General features: G+C 56.8%; 20 non-coding genes across 20 annotated transcripts; all 20 read right to left on the bottom strand.

The window, feature by feature from the left end:
- Positions 1–176: 176 nt before the first annotated feature.
- On the bottom strand, positions 177–290 carry LOC140584781 (U5 spliceosomal RNA). Its single transcript, XR_011986743.1, has one exon. It is a non-coding gene; the product is annotated as a U5 spliceosomal RNA (small nuclear RNA).
- Positions 291–707: 417 nt separating this feature from the next.
- LOC140584092 (U2 spliceosomal RNA) lies at positions 708–899 on the bottom strand. Its single transcript, XR_011986128.1, has one exon. It is a non-coding gene; the product is annotated as a U2 spliceosomal RNA (small nuclear RNA).
- A 195-nt stretch (positions 900–1,094) lies between these two features.
- On the bottom strand, positions 1,095–1,208 carry LOC140584780 (U5 spliceosomal RNA). The gene has a single exon (XR_011986742.1). It is a non-coding gene; the product is annotated as a U5 spliceosomal RNA (small nuclear RNA).
- A 455-nt stretch (positions 1,209–1,663) lies between these two features.
- LOC140585286 (U2 spliceosomal RNA) lies at positions 1,664–1,855 on the bottom strand. Its single transcript, XR_011987246.1, has one exon. It is a non-coding gene; the product is annotated as a U2 spliceosomal RNA (small nuclear RNA).
- A 195-nt stretch (positions 1,856–2,050) lies between these two features.
- LOC140584779 (U5 spliceosomal RNA) lies at positions 2,051–2,164 on the bottom strand. Its single transcript, XR_011986741.1, has one exon. It is a non-coding gene; the product is annotated as a U5 spliceosomal RNA (small nuclear RNA).
- Positions 2,165–2,615: 451 nt separating this feature from the next.
- Positions 2,616–2,807, bottom strand: LOC140585285 (U2 spliceosomal RNA). Its single transcript, XR_011987245.1, has one exon. It is a non-coding gene; the product is annotated as a U2 spliceosomal RNA (small nuclear RNA).
- Positions 2,808–3,002: 195 nt separating this feature from the next.
- Positions 3,003–3,116, bottom strand: LOC140584778 (U5 spliceosomal RNA). Its single transcript, XR_011986740.1, has one exon. It is a non-coding gene; the product is annotated as a U5 spliceosomal RNA (small nuclear RNA).
- A 434-nt stretch (positions 3,117–3,550) lies between these two features.
- Positions 3,551–3,742, bottom strand: LOC140585284 (U2 spliceosomal RNA). Its single transcript, XR_011987244.1, has one exon. It is a non-coding gene; the product is annotated as a U2 spliceosomal RNA (small nuclear RNA).
- A 195-nt stretch (positions 3,743–3,937) lies between these two features.
- LOC140584777 (U5 spliceosomal RNA) lies at positions 3,938–4,051 on the bottom strand. The gene has a single exon (XR_011986739.1). It is a non-coding gene; the product is annotated as a U5 spliceosomal RNA (small nuclear RNA).
- Positions 4,052–4,493: 442 nt separating this feature from the next.
- Positions 4,494–4,685, bottom strand: LOC140585283 (U2 spliceosomal RNA). Its single transcript, XR_011987243.1, has one exon. It is a non-coding gene; the product is annotated as a U2 spliceosomal RNA (small nuclear RNA).
- Positions 4,686–4,880: 195 nt separating this feature from the next.
- On the bottom strand, positions 4,881–4,994 carry LOC140584776 (U5 spliceosomal RNA). The gene has a single exon (XR_011986738.1). It is a non-coding gene; the product is annotated as a U5 spliceosomal RNA (small nuclear RNA).
- Positions 4,995–5,424: 430 nt separating this feature from the next.
- LOC140585282 (U2 spliceosomal RNA) lies at positions 5,425–5,616 on the bottom strand. Its single transcript, XR_011987242.1, has one exon. It is a non-coding gene; the product is annotated as a U2 spliceosomal RNA (small nuclear RNA).
- A 195-nt stretch (positions 5,617–5,811) lies between these two features.
- LOC140584775 (U5 spliceosomal RNA) lies at positions 5,812–5,925 on the bottom strand. Its single transcript, XR_011986737.1, has one exon. It is a non-coding gene; the product is annotated as a U5 spliceosomal RNA (small nuclear RNA).
- A 450-nt stretch (positions 5,926–6,375) lies between these two features.
- LOC140584091 (U2 spliceosomal RNA) lies at positions 6,376–6,567 on the bottom strand. The gene has a single exon (XR_011986127.1). It is a non-coding gene; the product is annotated as a U2 spliceosomal RNA (small nuclear RNA).
- A 195-nt stretch (positions 6,568–6,762) lies between these two features.
- LOC140584773 (U5 spliceosomal RNA) lies at positions 6,763–6,876 on the bottom strand. Its single transcript, XR_011986735.1, has one exon. It is a non-coding gene; the product is annotated as a U5 spliceosomal RNA (small nuclear RNA).
- A 442-nt stretch (positions 6,877–7,318) lies between these two features.
- Positions 7,319–7,510, bottom strand: LOC140585281 (U2 spliceosomal RNA). The gene has a single exon (XR_011987241.1). It is a non-coding gene; the product is annotated as a U2 spliceosomal RNA (small nuclear RNA).
- A 194-nt stretch (positions 7,511–7,704) lies between these two features.
- On the bottom strand, positions 7,705–7,820 carry LOC140584977 (U5 spliceosomal RNA). Its single transcript, XR_011986938.1, has one exon. It is a non-coding gene; the product is annotated as a U5 spliceosomal RNA (small nuclear RNA).
- Positions 7,821–8,261: 441 nt separating this feature from the next.
- LOC140584107 (U2 spliceosomal RNA) lies at positions 8,262–8,452 on the bottom strand. Its single transcript, XR_011986143.1, has one exon. It is a non-coding gene; the product is annotated as a U2 spliceosomal RNA (small nuclear RNA).
- A 193-nt stretch (positions 8,453–8,645) lies between these two features.
- Positions 8,646–8,758, bottom strand: LOC140584967 (U5 spliceosomal RNA). The gene has a single exon (XR_011986929.1). It is a non-coding gene; the product is annotated as a U5 spliceosomal RNA (small nuclear RNA).
- Positions 8,759–9,180: 422 nt separating this feature from the next.
- On the bottom strand, positions 9,181–9,372 carry LOC140585279 (U2 spliceosomal RNA). The gene has a single exon (XR_011987239.1). It is a non-coding gene; the product is annotated as a U2 spliceosomal RNA (small nuclear RNA).
- Between the last annotated feature and the right edge of the window lie 95 nt (positions 9,373–9,467).

Raw genomic sequence — 9,467 nt, 5'->3', positions numbered from 1 at the left:
CCGGGCGCCGGCATGCGGGATGCCGACGGAGCTGGCGCGGCTCAGCCCTCACCAGCCCCTCTGGCAGGTGTCGCCCGGCGAGTCCACGCGTGATCCAGGGAGACCACAGCCGCGCCACCGGGCACCTAACGCCAGCCGCTAAGCCGGGCCCAGTCTTCCTTTGACAGCAGCAGTGCAGCTCTGCTTGGGCAGAGCCTCCAAAAATACCATGAACTCATCGCTATCCCTCTCCACGGAAATCTTTAGTAAAAGGCGAAAGATTTATACGGGATGAAGAGAGACCCGAGTCGATATGGGGCCGCCGCCAAGCCCGCCGCCGTTAGCCGGGCCTGCGTGACGCCCCCGCTCGGAGTAGAATGCCCAGGGGCGTCGCAGCCGCCGTCCTCGGGGCCCCGACTCCTCCCTGTCCTCCTGTCCTCTCAAAAGACAGCAATCATTTTAACAAACATGAGGGGAAATTCAAAAGGCAAAGATGACATCATGCCTTACCTCAGCGCAGCTGTCCACCGCACAAACAGTGTGTCACCTTCCTTTAAAAAAAAAAAAAAAAAAAAAAAAAAAGAAAAACGGCGGGAAACGGGGGCCACGCACAGACAGGGCCCCCCCCCTCACAGCACTCAGTCTATTAGTCACTCACTCACTCACTCACTCAGTCAGTCAGTCAGTCAGTCAGTCAGTCAGTTCTGCCTTTCGACAACAGGGGGCAGTAGAGGTGCACCATTCCCAGAAGCACTGCAATACCGGGTCGATGCGTGGAGCGGACGGGGCAAGCCCCACTTCCGGCTCCCTGTTCCAAAAATCCGTTTAATATGTGGTCCCCTCCATGGGGGACGTATCAGATATTAAACTGATAAGAACAGATACTACACTTGATCTTAGCCAAAAGGCCGAGAAGCGATACCCACAAATTGCGCCCCGCCGGGCGCCGGCATGCGGGATGCCGACGGAGCTGGCGCGGCTCAGCCCTCACCAGCCCCTCTGGCAGGTGTCGCCCGGCGAGTCCACGCGTGATCCAGGGAGACCACAGCCGCGCCACCGGGCACCTAACGCCAGCCGCTAAGCCGGGCCCAGTCTTCCTTTGACAGCAGCAGTGCAGCTCTGCTTGGGCAGAGCCTCCAAAAATACCATGAACTCATCGCTATCCCTCTCCACGGAAATCTTTAGTAAAAGGCGAAAGATTTATACGGGATGAAGAGAGACCCGAGTCGATATGGGGCCGCCGCCAAGCCCGCCGCCGTTAGCCGGGCCTGCGTGACGCCCCCGCTCGGAGTAGAATGCCCAGGGGCGTCGCAGCCGCCGTCCTCGGGGCCCCGACTCCTCCCTGTCCTCCTGTCCTCTCAAAAGACAGCAATCATTTTAACAAACATGAGGGGAAATTCAAAAGGCAAAGATGACATCATGCCTTACCTCAGCGCAGCTGTCCACCGCACAAACAGTGTGTCACCTTCCTTTAAAAAAAAAAAAAAAAAAAAAAAAAAAAAGAAAAACGGCGGGAAACGGGGGCCACGCACAGACAGGGCCCCCCCCCTCACAGCACTCAGTCTATTAGTCACTCACTCACTCACTCACTCACTCACTCACTCAGTCAGTCAGTCAGTCAGTCAGTCAGTCAGTCAGTCAGTCAGTCAGTCAGTCAGTTCTGCCTTTCGACAACAGGGGGCAGTAGAGGTGCACCATTCCCGGAAGCACTGCAATACCGGGTCGATGCGTGGAGCGGACGGGGCAAGCCCCACTTCCGGCTCCCTGTTCCAAAAATCCGTTTAATATGTGGTCCCCTCCATGGGGGACGTATCAGATATTAAACTGATAAGAACAGATACTACACTTGATCTTAGCCAAAAGGCCGAGAAGCGATACCCACAAATTGCGCCCCGCCGGGCGCCGGCATGCGGGATGCCGACGGAGCTGGCGCGGCTCAGCCCTCACCAGCCCCTCTGGCAGGTGTCGCCCGGCGAGTCCACGCGTGATCCAGGGAGACCACAGCCGCGCCACCGGGCACCTAACGCCAGCCGCTAAGCCGGGCCCAGTCTTCCTTTGACAGCAGCAGTGCAGCTCTGCTTGGGCAGAGCCTCCAAAAATACCATGAACTCATCGCTATCCCTCTCCACGGAAATCTTTAGTAAAAGGCGAAAGATTTATACGGGATGAAGAGAGACCCGAGTCGATATGGGGCCGCCGCCAAGCCCGCCGCCGTTAGCCGGGCCTGCGTGACGCCCCCGCTCGGAGTAGAATGCCCAGGGGCGTCGCAGCCGCCGTCCTCGGGGCCCCGACTCCTCCCTGTCCTCCTGTCCTCTCAAAAGACAGCAATCATTTTAACAAACATGAGGGGAAATTCAAAAGGCAAAGATGACATCATGCCTTACCTCAGCGCAGCTGTCCACCGCACAAACAGTGTGTCACCTTCCTTTAAAAAAAAAAAAAAAAAAAAAAAAAAAAAGAAAAACGGCGGGAAACGGGGGCCACGCACAGACAGGGCCCCCCCCCTCACAGCACTCAGTCTATTAGTCACTCACTCACTCACTCACTCACTCACTCACTCAGTCAGTCAGTCAGTCAGTCAGTCAGTCAGTCAGTCAGTCAGTCAGTCAGTTCTGCCTTTCGACAACAGGGGGCAGTAGAGGTGCACCATTCCCGGAAGCACTGCAATACCGGGTCGATGCGTGGAGCGGACGGGGCAAGCCCCACTTCCGGCTCCCTGTTCCAAAAATCCGTTTAATATGTGGTCCCCTCCATGGGGGACGTATCAGATATTAAACTGATAAGAACAGATACTACACTTGATCTTAGCCAAAAGGCCGAGAAGCGATACCCACAAATTGCGCCCCGCCGGGCGCCGGCATGCGGGATGCCGACGGAGCTGGCGCGGCTCAGCCCTCACCAGCCCCTCTGGCAGGTGTCGCCCGGCGAGTCCACGCGTGATCCAGGGAGACCACAGCCGCGCCACCGGGCACCTAACGCCAGCCGCTAAGCCGGGCCCAGTCTTCCTTTGACAGCAGCAGTGCAGCTCTGCTTGGGCAGAGCCTCCAAAAATACCATGAACTCATCGCTATCCCTCTCCACGGAAATCTTTAGTAAAAGGCGAAAGATTTATACGGGATGAAGAGAGACCCGAGTCGATATGGGGCCGCCGCCAAGCCCGCCGCCGTTAGCCGGGCCTGCGTGACGCCCCCGCTCGGAGTAGAATGCCCAGGGGCGTCGCAGCCGCCGTCCTCGGGGCCCCGACTCCTCCCTGTCCTCCTGTCCTCTCAAAAGACAGCAATCATTTTAACAAACATGAGGGGAAATTCAAAAGGCAAAGATGACATCATGCCTTACCTCAGCGCAGCTGTCCACCGCACAAACAGTGTGTCACCTTCCTTTAAAAAAAAAAAAAAAAAAAAAAAAAAAAGAAAAACGGCGGGAAACGGGGGCCACGCACAGACAGGGCCCCCCCCCTCACAGCACTCAGTCTATTAGTCACTCACTCACTCACTCACTCACTCACTCAGTCAGTCAGTCAGTCAGTCAGTCAGTCAGTCAGTCAGTTCTGCCTTTCGACAACAGGGGGCAGTAGAGGTGCACCATTCCCGGAAGCACTGCAATACCGGGTCGATGCGTGGAGCGGACGGGGCAAGCCCCACTTCCGGCTCCCTGTTCCAAAAATCCGTTTAATATGTGGTCCCCTCCATGGGGGACGTATCAGATATTAAACTGATAAGAACAGATACTACACTTGATCTTAGCCAAAAGGCCGAGAAGCGATACCCACAAATTGCGCCCCGCCGGGCGCCGGCATGCGGGATGCCGACGGAGCTGGCGCGGCTCAGCCCTCACCAGCCCCTCTGGCAGGTGTCGCCCGGCGAGTCCACGCGTGATCCAGGGAGACCACAGCCGCGCCACCGGGCACCTAACGCCAGCCGCTAAGCCGGGCCCAGTCTTCCTTTGACAGCAGCAGTGCAGCTCTGCTTGGGCAGAGCCTCCAAAAATACCATGAACTCATCGCTATCCCTCTCCACGGAAATCTTTAGTAAAAGGCGAAAGATTTATACGGGATGAAGAGAGACCCGAGTCGATATGGGGCCGCCGCCAAGCCCGCCGCCGTTAGCCGGGCCTGCGTGACGCCCCCGCTCGGAGTAGAATGCCCAGGGGCGTCGCAGCCGCCGTCCTCGGGGCCCCGACTCCTCCCTGTCCTCCTGTCCTCTCAAAAGACAGCAATCATTTTAACAAACATGAGGGGAAATTCAAAAGGCAAAGATGACATCATGCCTTACCTCAGCGCAGCTGTCCACCGCACAAACAGTGTGTCACCTTCCTTTAAAAAAAAAAAAAAAAAAAAAAAAAAAAGAAAAACGGCGGGAAACGGGGGCCACGCACAGACAGGGCCCCCCCCCTCACAGCACTCAGTCTATTAGTCACTCACTCACTCACTCACTCACTCACTCAGTCAGTCAGTCAGTCAGTCAGTCAGTCAGTCAGTCAGTCAGTCAGTTCTGCCTTTCGACAACAGGGGGCAGTAGAGGTGCACCATTCCCGGAAGCACTGCAATACCGGGTCGATGCGTGGAGCGGACGGGGCAAGCCCCACTTCCGGCTCCCTGTTCCAAAAATCCGTTTAATATGTGGTCCCCTCCATGGGGGACGTATCAGATATTAAACTGATAAGAACAGATACTACACTTGATCTTAGCCAAAAGGCCGAGAAGCGATACCCACAAATTGCGCCCCGCCGGGCGCCGGCATGCGGGATGCCGACGGAGCTGGCGCGGCTCAGCCCTCACCAGCCCCTCTGGCAGGTGTCGCCCGGCGAGTCCACGCGTGATCCAGGGAGACCACAGCCGCGCCACCGGGCACCTAACGCCAGCCGCTAAGCCGGGCCCAGTCTTCCTTTGACAGCAGCAGTGCAGCTCTGCTTGGGCAGAGCCTCCAAAAATACCATGAACTCATCGCTATCCCTCTCCACGGAAATCTTTAGTAAAAGGCGAAAGATTTATACGGGATGAAGAGAGACCCGAGTCGATATGGGGCCGCCGCCAAGCCCGCCGCCGTTAGCCGGGCCTGCGTGACGCCCCCGCTCGGAGTAGAATGCCCAGGGGCGTCGCAGCCGCCGTCCTCGGGGCCCCGACTCCTCCCTGTCCTCCTGTCCTCTCAAAAGACAGCAATCATTTTAACAAACATGAGGGGAAATTCAAAAGGCAAAGATGACATCATGCCTTACCTCAGCGCAGCTGTCCACCGCACAAACAGTGTGTCACCTTCCTTTAAAAAAAAAAAAAAAAAAAAAAAAAAAAGAAAAACGGCGGGAAACGGGGGCCACGCACAGACAGGGCCCCCCCCCTCACAGCACTCAGTCTATTAGTCACTCACTCACTCACTCACTCACTCACTCAGTCAGTCAGTCAGTCAGTCAGTCAGTCAGTCAGTTCTGCCTTTCGACAACAGGGGGCAGTAGAGGTGCACCATTCCCGGAAGCACTGCAATACCGGGTCGATGCGTGGAGCGGACGGGGCAAGCCCCACTTCCGGCTCCCTGTTCCAAAAATCCGTTTAATATGTGGTCCCCTCCATGGGGGACGTATCAGATATTAAACTGATAAGAACAGATACTACACTTGATCTTAGCCAAAAGGCCGAGAAGCGATACCCACAAATTGCGCCCCGCCGGGCGCCGGCATGCGGGATGCCGACGGAGCTGGCGCGGCTCAGCCCTCACCAGCCCCTCTGGCAGGTGTCGCCCGGCGAGTCCACGCGTGATCCAGGGAGACCACAGCCGCGCCACCGGGCACCTAACGCCAGCCGCTAAGCCGGGCCCAGTCTTCCTTTGACAGCAGCAGTGCAGCTCTGCTTGGGCAGAGCCTCCAAAAATACCATGAACTCATCGCTATCCCTCTCCACGGAAATCTTTAGTAAAAGGCGAAAGATTTATACGGGATGAAGAGAGACCCGAGTCGATATGGGGCCGCCGCCAAGCCCGCCGCCGTTAGCCGGGCCTGCGTGACGCCCCCGCTCGGAGTAGAATGCCCAGGGGCGTCGCAGCCGCCGTCCTCGGGGCCCCGACTCCTCCCTGTCCTCCTGTCCTCTCAAAAGACAGCAATCATTTTAACAAACATGAGGGGAAATTCAAAAGGCAAAGATGACATCATGCCTTACCTCAGCGCAGCTGTCCACCGCACAAACAGTGTGTCACCTTCCTTTAAAAAAAAAAAAAAAAAAAAAAAAAAAAGAAAAACGGCGGGAAACGGGGGCCACGCACAGACAGGGCCCCCCCCCTCACAGCACTCAGTCTATTAGTCACTCACTCACTCACTCACTCACTCACTCAGTCAGTCAGTCAGTCAGTCAGTCAGTCAGTCAGTCAGTCAGTCAGTCAGTCAGTTCTGCCTTTCGACAACAGGGGGCAGTAGAGGTGCACCATTCCCAGAAGCACTGCAATACCGGGTCGATGCGTGGAGCGGACGGGGCAAGCCCCACTTCCGGCTCCCTGTTCCAAAAATCCGTTTAATATGTGGTCCCCTCCATGGGGGACGTATCAGATATTAAACTGATAAGAACAGATACTACACTTGATCTTAGCCAAAAGGCCGAGAAGCGATACCCACAAATTGCGCCCCGCCGGGCGCCGGCATGCGGGATGCCGACGGAGCTGGCGCGGCTCAGCCCTCACCAGCCCCTCTGGCAGGTGTCGCCCGGCGAGTCCACGCGTGATCCAGGGAGACCACAGCCGCGCCACCGGGCACCTAACGCCAGCCGCTAAGCCGGGCCCAGTCTTCCTTTGACAGCAGCAGTGCAGCTCTGCTTGGGCAGAGCCTCCAAAAATACCATGAACTCATCGCTATCCCTCTCCACGGAAATCTTTAGTAAAAGGCGAAAGATTTATACGGGATGAAGAGAGACCCGAGTCGATATGGGGCCGCCGCCAAGCCCGCCGCCGTTAGCCGGGCCTGCGTGACGCCCCCGCTCGGAGTAGAATGCCCAGGGGCGTCGCAGCCGCCGTCCTCGGGGCCCCGACTCCTCCCTGTCCTCCTGTCCTCTCAAAAGACAGCAATCATTTTAACAAACATGAGGGAAATTCAAAAGGCAAAGATGACATCATGCCTTACCTCAGCGCAGCTGTCCACCGCACAAACAGTGTGTCACCTTCCTTTAAAAAAAAAAAAAAAAAAAAAAAAAAAAGAAAAACGGCGGGAAACGGGGGCCACGCACAGACAGGGCCCCCCCTCACAGCACTCAGTCTATTAGTCACTCACTCACTCACTCACTCACTCACTCACTCGTCAGTCAGTCAGTTCAGTCAGTCAGTCAGTCAGTCAGTCAGCAGTTCTGCCTTTCGACAACAGGGGGCAGTAGAGGTGCACCATTCCCGGAAGCACTGCAATACCGGGTCGATGCGTGGAGCGGACGGGGCAAGCCCCACTTCCGGCTCCCTGTTCCAAAAATCCGTTTAATATGTGGTCCCCTCCATGGGGGACGTATCAGATATTAAACTGATAAGAACAGATACTACACTTGATCTTAGCCAAAAGGCCGAGAAGCGATACCCACAAATTGCGCCCCGCCGGGCGCCGGCATGCGGGATGCCGACGGAGCTGGCGCGGCTCAGCCCTCACCAGCCCCTCTGGCAGGTGTCGCCCGGCGAGTCCACGCGTGATCCAGGGAGACCACAGCCGCGCCACCGGGCACCTAACGCCAGCCGCTAAGCCGGGCCCAGTCTTCCTTGACAGCAGCAGTGCAGCTCTGCTTGGGCCAGAGCCTCCAAAATACCATGAACTCATCGCTATCCCTCTCCACGGAAATCTTTAGATAAAAGGCGAAAAGATTTATACGGGATGAAGAGAGACCCGAGTCGATATGGGGCCGCCGCCAAGCCCGCCGCCGTTAGCCGGGCCTGCGTGACGCCCCCGCTCGGGAGTAGAATGCCCAGGGGCGTCGCAGCCGCCGTCCTCGGGCCCCGACTCCTCCCTGTCCTCCTGTCCTCTCAAAAAGACAGCAATCATTTTAACAAACATGAGGGGAAATTCAAAAGGCAAAGCATGACATCATGCCTTACCTCAGCGCAGCTGTCCACCGCACAAACAGTGTGTCACCTTCCTTTAAAAAAAAAAAAAAAAAAAAAAAAAAAGAAAAACGCGGGAAACGGGGGCCACGCACAGACAGGGCCCCCCCCCTCACAGCACTCAGTCTATTAGTCACTCACTCACTCACTCACTCACTCCCCAGTCAGTCAGTCAGTCAGTCAGTCAGTCAGTCAGTCAGTCAGTCAGTTCTGCCTTTCGACAACAGGGGGCAGTAGAGGTGCACCATTCCCGGAAGCACTGCAATACCGGGTCGATGCGTGGAGCGGACGGGGCAAGCCCCACTTCCGGCTCCCTGTTCCAAAATCCGTTTAATATGTGGTCCCCTCCATGGGGGACGTATCAGATATTAAACTGATAAGAACAGATACTACACTTGATCTTAGCCAAAAGGCCGAGAAGCGATACCCACAAATTGCGCCCCGCCGGGCGCCGGCATGCGGGATGCCGACGGAGCGGGCGCGGCTCAGCCCTCACCAGCCCCTCTGGCAGGTGTCGCCCGGCGAGTCACGCGTGATCCAGGAGACCACAGCCGCGCCACCGGGCACCTAACGCCAGCCGCTAAGCCGGGCCCAGTCTTCCTTTGACAGCAGCAGTGCAGCTCTGCTTGGGCAGAGCCTCCAAAATACCATGAACTCATCGCTATCCCTCTCCACGGAAATCTTTAGTAAAAGGCGAAAGATTTATACGGGATGAAGAGAGACCCGAGTCGATATGGGCCGCCGCCAAGCCCGCCGCCGTTAGCCGGGCCTGCGTGACGCCCCCGCTCGGAGTAGAATGCCCAGGGGCGTCGCAGCCGCCGTCCTCGGGGCCCCGACTCCTCCCTGTCCTCCTGTCCTCTCAAAAGACAGCAATCATTTAACAAACATGAGGGGAAATTCAAAAGGCAAAGATGAACATCATGCCTTACCTCAGCGCAGCTGTCCACCGCAACAAACAGTGTGTCACCTTCCTTTAAAAAAAAAAAAAAAAAAAAAAAAAAAAAAAAACGGCGGGAAACGGGGGCCACGCACAGACAGGGCCCCCCCCCTCACAGCACTCAGTCTATTAGTCACTCACTCACTCACTCACTCACTCACTCAGTCAGTCAGTCAGTCCAGTCAGTCAGTTCTGCCTTTCGACAACAGGGGGCAGTAGAGGTGCACCATTCCCGGAAGCACTGCAATACCGGGTCGATGCGTGGAGCGGACGGGGCAAGCCCCACTTCCGGCTCCCTGTTCCAAAAATCCGTTTAATATGTGGTCCCCTCCATGGGGGACGTATCAGATATTAAACTGATAAGAACAGATACTACACTTGATCTTAGCCAAAAGGCCGAGAAGCGATACCCACAAATTGCGCCCCGCCGGGCGCCGGCATGCGGGATGCCGACGGAGCTGGCGCGGCTCAGCCCTCACCAGCCCCTCTGGCAGGTGTCGCCC

This window comes from Paramormyrops kingsleyae, unplaced genomic scaffold, assembly GCF_048594095.1.
Source record: "Paramormyrops kingsleyae isolate MSU_618 unplaced genomic scaffold, PKINGS_0.4 ups31, whole genome shotgun sequence".
Taxonomy (NCBI): Eukaryota; Metazoa; Chordata; class Actinopteri; order Osteoglossiformes; family Mormyridae; genus Paramormyrops; species Paramormyrops kingsleyae.
This window is presented reverse-complemented; position numbering and strand designations above follow the sequence as displayed.